At 40.1% G+C, this 7,882-nt stretch overlaps 1 long non-coding RNA gene across 2 annotated transcripts in view; it reads right to left on the bottom strand.

Moving 5' to 3' along the window:
- The window catches only part of LOC147022737 (uncharacterized), a 77,606-nt gene that overhangs the window by 50,661 nt on the left and 19,063 nt on the right, over window positions 1-7,882 (bottom strand). The window contains exon 3 of one of the 2 annotated variants that reach the window (XR_015059885.1): window positions 2,413-2,473. The exons of the other annotated variant lie outside the window; for it this stretch is intronic. This is a non-coding gene — a long non-coding RNA (uncharacterized LOC147022737). Of the gene's footprint in view, window positions 1-2,412; window positions 2,474-7,882 lie in introns of those variants that run through there. 2 annotated transcript variants of the gene reach the window in all.

Here is a 7,882-nt window from a genome sequence, read left to right as displayed (position 1 = left end):
GGTCTATAGGGTCTGTCAGGTATTCGGTTCTTCAAGGGTCTTTTGGGCCTTTAAGGTCTTCAGGTTCCTAAAGGGTCTTAGGTCTATAAAGTATCTAAAAGGTATTAAGGGTCTTCAGGGTCTTTGGGGTCTAAAGGGTCTTTAGGGTGTAAAGGGTCTTAAAGAGTCTTAGGGTTATAAGCGGTCTTAAGGGTCTTAGGGGTCTGAAGCGTCTTAAGGTGTCTTAAAGGGTTTTAGGGTTCTAAAGGTTCTTTGGGGTCTGAAGGGGTCAAAATGGTCAAAAGGGTGTAAAGGGTCCTAAAAGGTCCAAAGGGTTTAAAATGTAAAAAATGGTCTAAAAGCTCTCAGGAGTCTAAAAGGTGTAAAGGGCTCTAAAGTTCTGCATGTGTAAAAGGTATGTTCCAATTGTCTGTAATTATTAATAGATGTAGTCAAGGTCCAATAAAAAGTAATTAATAGATGTACTCACAGTCCAACTCACGTTCAAAGAGTATGTAATTAATAAACATACTCACAGGGGTCACTATGTTTATTAATTACATCCACCCATGTTTTTCAGTTTTATACACAGTTCTAGTATGAAAGCCTGTCAAAAATTATGGGTTGGAGTTATTTTATTTGAAATAATCAAGGAGACTGAAAGATATGTTTCGTAGCAAGAAAAAGCATTATTTTAACGCACTACATGTACAAATGTGACCATATTTTCTTTACATTCTGGAACATTTCATTTCGATGGCATAGTCACATGGGCATGCCAAAGTTTGAAGCCTCAGCTGAGTGTCAAGTGTGCTTCTATCTTCTTTATATATTAGACATCCTACAAACGTAAATCAACACTCGTTTTACTCTGCATATGTTGCACATCAGGTGCAGCGAATTTCACCTCCCTGCACCTTGTACTTATTATTTTTTTTAAAACGCTTCTGTGCACCGCCCTTGAGCTTGGTTTGCAAGTCACCGTCCACATTTCCAAAAGAAGAGACGTAATTACTCTTTTATGAAAAATGTCTTTCGAGTTTTTTTATTCTCAATTTGGATGGTACTCAGTAGAGTGAATACCTCCGTCACGCAATTCCTGATCCACGAGAACATATTGGGCCCAATACATTTTTGAAATATCATGCTATATAGTACTATATCCTTTTTGGTACTATCAATGGTGAAGAATCACTTTAAAAATTAAATAATTATCTTATCCAGACCCGGATTCGGATCTTCACCAAACTCGAATCGATTCGTCCTTGCATCACACAACCAACATGTCCACGAAGTTTCATCTGAATCCATCCACAACTTTTTGAAATATCACGCTATATATCATTTTTGGCCCCATCTCTCAATGGTGAAGAATCACTCAAAAAAATTATAGCAGTCGGATCCGGATCTGGATCTTCACCAAAATCTAATTGGTTCGTCCTTGTCACACACCGAACCTGTTCACAAAATTTCATCCGGATCCGTCCACAACTTTTTCAGATATCCTGCACACAAACAAACAATCAAACAAACAAACAGACAAACAAAGAAGAATAAGACGTCACACAGAGCACGACACTCGCAAAGTCCATAAAACAAATTTGACCTCAAAAATAATTGGTGGTTGAATTCAATGATCAAATATGCAAATCATCTTCAAATTTCAAGTCAATGGGATGAAAATTGAGGATTTTAGAAGTACCACCTTAATTGTTGACTTTGGGGCTATGTTGACCTTTTGGTCCATGTTGACCTCCAAAATAATTGGTTGGTTGAATTCAGTGATCTGAAATATAAATACTCTCTAAATTTCAAGTCAATGGGATGAAAATTGAGGATTTTAGAAGTACCACCTTAATTGTTGACTTTGGGGCTATGTTGACCTTTTGGTCCATGTTTACCTCCAAAATAATTGGTTGGTTGAATTCAGTGATCTGAAATATAAATACTCTCCAAATTTCAAGTCAATCGGATGAAAATTGAGGATTTTAGAAATCTCACCTCAGGTGTTGGCCGATGTTGACCTTTTGACCTTTTGATCTCAAAAACAATAGGCTTATTCCTCATGACAAATTCTAACATATGGTAAAGTTTAATAAAGAACGGTTTAAAATTGTGACCTGTGGGCGACAAACAGACAGACAGACAGAATAACAAAATCGACGGATGGATATACTTGAAAAATCTTCGATTTTGCAAGTAACAAACAGACAGAAAGGGGTGAAAACACAACATCCTTCACCTTCGGTGGCGGAGGTAAAAACAGACCGCAGTCAACACACAGTCATGTTAAAAGATTGGCCTTTAAAACCCTTCTTAAATCGTCCTTATGAAGGGAAACAGCCAAATACTTACATGTGTTTTATGTTGTAAAATATGCACAGATATCAAGTGAATCAGTTGAAAATTGACGATTTATCTGACCTTTGACCTCAAAAACAATAGGCTTCGTCCTTGTCACTATCTCCACGAGGTGGTGAAGTTTCATGAATATCTGAATTAAAAAAATGGAAAAAATGACCTGAAGGAGATTGACAGATAAACAAATAAGAAAAAGACATCATACAGAGTATGCTATTTGCAAAATCCACCCCCTTCCCCCTCCAAAGGTTGCCATGGATACATCAAATTGTCCATTTCATAAAGATTTAAATTTCACAATCTTAATAAAAGTTCAGTTCAATTGGATGAAGATTCATGATTTTTCAGATTGAAATTGATGATTTTCGAAGTTTGACCTTGACTTGACCTTTGAGCTCAAAAATAGTTGGTTTTCAAATTCAGCAATGGACTATGCAAATCCTGTTCAACTTTCAAGTGAATAGGATAAAAATTGATGATTTTTTCAGTTGAAAATTGATGATTGTAGAAGTTTGACCGAGAGTTGACCTTTGACCTCTTGACCTCAAAAATAGTTGGTTTCCCAATTCAGTGACACAATATGCACATCTTGTTCAAATTTCAAGTCAATCGGAAGAAAAATGACGATTTCATAAATTTGACCTCAAGATGACCTTTGACCTCAAAATCAATCGGCTTCTCAGTTGAGATTACCTCCACAACTTGGTAACGTTTTATGACGATCGGTTTAGAATTGTGATATGTAGGCAACAGACGGACAGAATAACAAAATCGACTGACCAATATACTTGAAAATTCTTCGATTCTGCAAGTCACAAACCACACGAACCAATATACTTGCAAATCTTGGATTTTGGAAGGAACAAACAGTTTGGGGTGAAAACATAACCTCCGCCCACCTTCATTGGCAGAGGTAAATAGTGTACTGTAGCTGTCTCTCTTCTGGATGTTCCAGAAACGTTTATTTATTGACAAAGGGAAGTACATAATGTCCCCTTGAAATCATGATCTATCTTACTGATTTGTGGATATTTCACTTTAAAGATACATGTTGACGTTTTTCCCTGTTGGTTTGTACTTACTCGAGAATATTGATTGGTCAATCAGAGTAGATGTTAAATTATATCAGTAATGACGTCGTGTTGAGTTATACAAACAAGGCATCTCGCTTAATTTGCTTCCTGATACCCTACATGCCAATTTGTATATAAGTTCTGCATTTTAAAATGATATTTGTCTTCGTGATGAAGACTCAAAACAGAAATAACAGATTTTTGGGTGACTCTGTGTTTCAGCATTTGGACCAAATAGTATTTTGCCAAAGGTGGATTCATTGCTTTTTAAAATTGCATTTTTTTTTAAAAGTAAAGAACATCTCAATTGAAAAACAGCAAGTGTGGCAGGTTGAAGACTTCACACCGACCGCTCAGATCTTTTCACCCCAGTTGCATCTGTATAAATGTAAAAACTAAAGGAAAATAGGTAAATCTAGAGAATGCCAAATATGTACGACCTCATCTACACTGTTTGATAATCACAAACTATATACTAAAAGCAGACTATAAACTTCATGGGCATCAAAAAAAATGATTGCGTAAAGGAATTGGTTAAAGGCACTGGATCATCATTTTTAACTGCACACCAAAGCTTGTGGTAAAGGGGGGAAATGGAGTGTTTCTCTCAACGCTGTGGTAGCCGTGTCTACATAGACTCCCACAAGCCCTTCCAATTCATAAACGCTGAGCAAGAAGGTTTGTGCTTCGAGATTCGAGAGCGATGGAATTGCCTTTGTATTAACTCTCATTCATTTTAACCTGAGTGAACAGGGAGTGTTCACCAAGTACAAATCATTCTTTAATAAGTTTGACAGATGAGGATGTGAAAAAGATTCTCATCCAAAATATCCAGTGAATTTTTATCAAAGGTTGTCATCAAACGTTTTTTTTTACATTATTTTCTAATGTATTTTTGGAGCTCAAATTAGAAAACGATGGATATTCACTTCGCCATGGAGATGGAATACCACCAGAGCAGCAGCATGAAACGGTCATATGAATCGGGAAGTTTACATGAACAGTAATCTTGACCTGCACTCCTTCCAGCTCACCAGGAAGAAAAAAAAAGATGTTCAAAGCACAATGCAGAAGATGTCACAAAAGCAAATGTACTAAAATCCCCCACCCCCATCAAAGAAAGCCAAAAACATTTTACTGGCGAAGAAAGAAAGAAACAAGCCGGCAGGCGACGAGGGATTCGCTAGGATCGAAGCGCTGGATACGATGCTTTTCATTCTGACCGATCCACCGACGAAGATTCATTGCCAAGACGTATTGGTTCACATACAATTGTTCCTCTGCCTGGCAAGATTTTTCCTATTGCGTATTTTGCCAACTGGCACTGCTCATAAAAAATGACGGTAAATAGACACCCTATTTTTGAAGGACTACCATTTGAAAAATAAAACCTCAATCAAAAATCGGCTTGAGTAAAATTTTCCAAATATCTCAAAGTGTTTAATTCCGAAGTCTCGTTTCTCTACATTCAAAACTGAAGGACAAGTATTGAAAATACTGTACGCAGTTTTTCGGCCGCTGCACAGCAACGGGTGGTTGCTCGGCAACGAAATTCAAACGCGCACATTCCCAGTACATATTGCACATGTTGGCAAAGTTTCATCGAAATCGGTTCGCTGGTTCGTGCTGTGGAGCCTCGCGTTGCAGACACACACACACACACACACACACACACACACACACACGCACACACGCACACACACCCACACACACGCACACACACGCACACACACACACACACACACACACACACACACACACACACACACACACACACACACACACACACACACACGCGCGCGCGCGCGCACGCACGCACACACACACACACACGGAAAACCCGACAATAAGGGATATCTAGCATATATAGCGAATCCAATAAAAGGAGAAAGGGAAAGAAAAAGTGAGAATACAAGTAAATGCAGAAGAGGTAATAGACAAACAAACAACAACAAAAAAATCCAAAACTCGTGTAAATGGTGGGAAAAATCTAGACTGAGTGTGGGAGGTCTGTTTGTTTGTCTGTCCTTTACACATACACAAACCGTTTGACCACGAGCTACCAAATTTGGCACAGGAACCTCTTATGGGATGAAGAATGTGAACACAGAGTCAGTTAGCCTGTCTGTTTGGCTGTTTGAATGTCTGTTCTTCATGCAAGTGCAAACCGTTTGCCCTCGAGCTACCAAGAGAGGAGTGCGCAGTGCACGAGATCTGCACCAACACTGCGTTTGACTGCAACACTGCAACACGAACAAGTGTTTGATTTGGCGCAATTCCAGATTTTGGCGCATTTTTCCCGAAAATCGGTCCCGTCGTTTTCTGCCACATCAGGTCCAGTCATGTGCAAAATGGTTGTTACAAGAAGTTAATGTGGTAATGTTTTTTTGCAGTTTTTGAAAATCCCAACAACTTTACCATGCCACCAAAGAAACGGGTAAGTTTAGTAGTGATGAGTAGTTTAGGCTTCCTGAGCATTCCAGATAAGAAACACTAACTGTCGTGTGGTTTATACAGGTTGATATCCACATGACAGAGATCGATACTACGGTCATCCTGTATAGTCTGACCTTTTCGGTCCATCCTGTGTGAATAACGTGCTGGTCGTGGCAGGCCACATCATTCATGTAAGTTAGTTGTTTAATGTTGCACAACAGCATGTAAAAGTATTATGGGAGGTCATAATATTGCTGTTATAAATTGAATCATTGATTATTTTATTATTACTCTCATGAAATGATTATAATCTGTCATTGTGCATCTTTCAGATATCCTTGATGTATCCTGGTTCGGCATCGTTTTTTCCATTTGATTACATGACCCATGAACCCGTTGGGTTCCCGTTGTGACAGCGGTTAATAAAAAAAAGTCATTTCAAAAAAAAAATAAAAATATAGCTCCAGCGAACTATACCGCTGAGGTTGTTTGCATTGATCAAATAATCCCGAAGAGTACTTGACTGAATCTGGAATTGATTTTTTAAAATATATTTTTTTCGCCTTTGAAGGTGGGGCACCCTTTGAACAGGTGGGGCTTTCTGCCCGTTTGCTTGTTTTCGGGATGTATTCCCCACCTTTATTGCCGATCTTGAAATATAGAAACATAGGGAAAAAATCATAGAGGGGTGATTACATACTGGGGAAGCTTATTCTTAAACCCTCGCTAATTAACATGACACCACCCCCTTGTGTGGCGACACGTAACACTTAAGCTCACAGGTTCCCTACTTAGTTACATCGAGCAACCTCCTACACGTCCACGGACCAAGCATCTCTATACAATGCTATATTCCCGATTAAATTCTTCCATCTACCCCCACAACCGAAACAATATATATTGTTATGGATTTCAGAATCGGATCCAAGTAATGCACACAGCATCCATGTCCTCCGACAGTTATTTCCATAAATGCATCTTCAGAATAGATCCATCCCCTTGTGTGGTGGGATTCTGGTCGGACCGTTTACCTCAGGCACCCACCTTTTTTCATCAACGATCAACAACCCACCTTTTTCCATTGATGTTCGACACCCTCCTTTTTCCAACAACGACCGACACCCGTTCAGTGGCTTTATGGACGCTGACCGGCTCTTCTTCAAATCGGGCTTAACAAAGAGGTGATGATTGCCTGTTAATGTTCTGTCATTGCTTCATGTTTCCGCTCATTTATTCTGGTAAATGGCCGCTTTCTGGAGTTTGTCCAGTGCCAAAAACATGGCGTCGTAAGCCAGGCCTGTGTTCATTGGGAGTTGCATCTCGTTTGATGGACGGGAGAGAATGAGCGCGAGAATGGACGGTTGGAGGTCTCGTGTACAAATGTGCCAATAAGCAAGCTGGATTTGGCTGAAGTTGTGCTTGAGGCTCCGCCCACACTGGTCGCCTATAAAAGGACAGCAGGACCGCCCTGATGGCAGTTGGTGGGAGATCCTGATGACCGTTGCAACGGTTGTTGGTGGGAGATTCTGATGACAGTTGGTGAGAGATCCTGATGAGAGTTGAAGTGGTGGTTGGTGACAGCTCCTGACAGCTCTTGACAGCAGCAACGACGGTTGGTGACATTTGGACTGTTCCTGTTGGTTCTGCAAGGTCTGACTGGTTCTTGGCATTCCTGGCTCTTGGTGTTCCTGGTTCTTGGTGTTCCTGGTTCTTGGCGTTCCTGGTTCTTGGCGTTCCTGGCTCTTGGCGTTCCTGGTTCTTGGGAATGACGATGTGACATCGATTGGTATTCGAGCCTGTTTGTGGGTGGGTGCAGGGAGAGGCAAAGCTCTAAAAACAGAAACGAGCCAACCTGTGGAGAGCTCATTCAAAGAGGCAGACCAAGCCACACTTACACATTTTGGGTTATTTTAATAGACGCACGACGACTTCTGTCCTGGTAATCCGAGACCGGATTTCTTTTCCCCCTGAATGGTCTGACGGGGACCCATGTCTCGTGTATAATTGTTAAGTAAGGCATATAATAGTGATAA

The sequence above is a fragment of the Eptatretus burgeri genome, chromosome 7 (genome assembly GCF_056783735.1).
Source record: "Eptatretus burgeri isolate ZD-2024b chromosome 7, Ebu_testis_v1, whole genome shotgun sequence".
Taxonomy (NCBI): Eukaryota; Metazoa; Chordata; class Myxini; order Myxiniformes; family Myxinidae; genus Eptatretus; species Eptatretus burgeri.
Note: the sequence above shows the minus strand (reverse complement) of the source record. Positions and strands in the feature narration are given on the sequence as shown.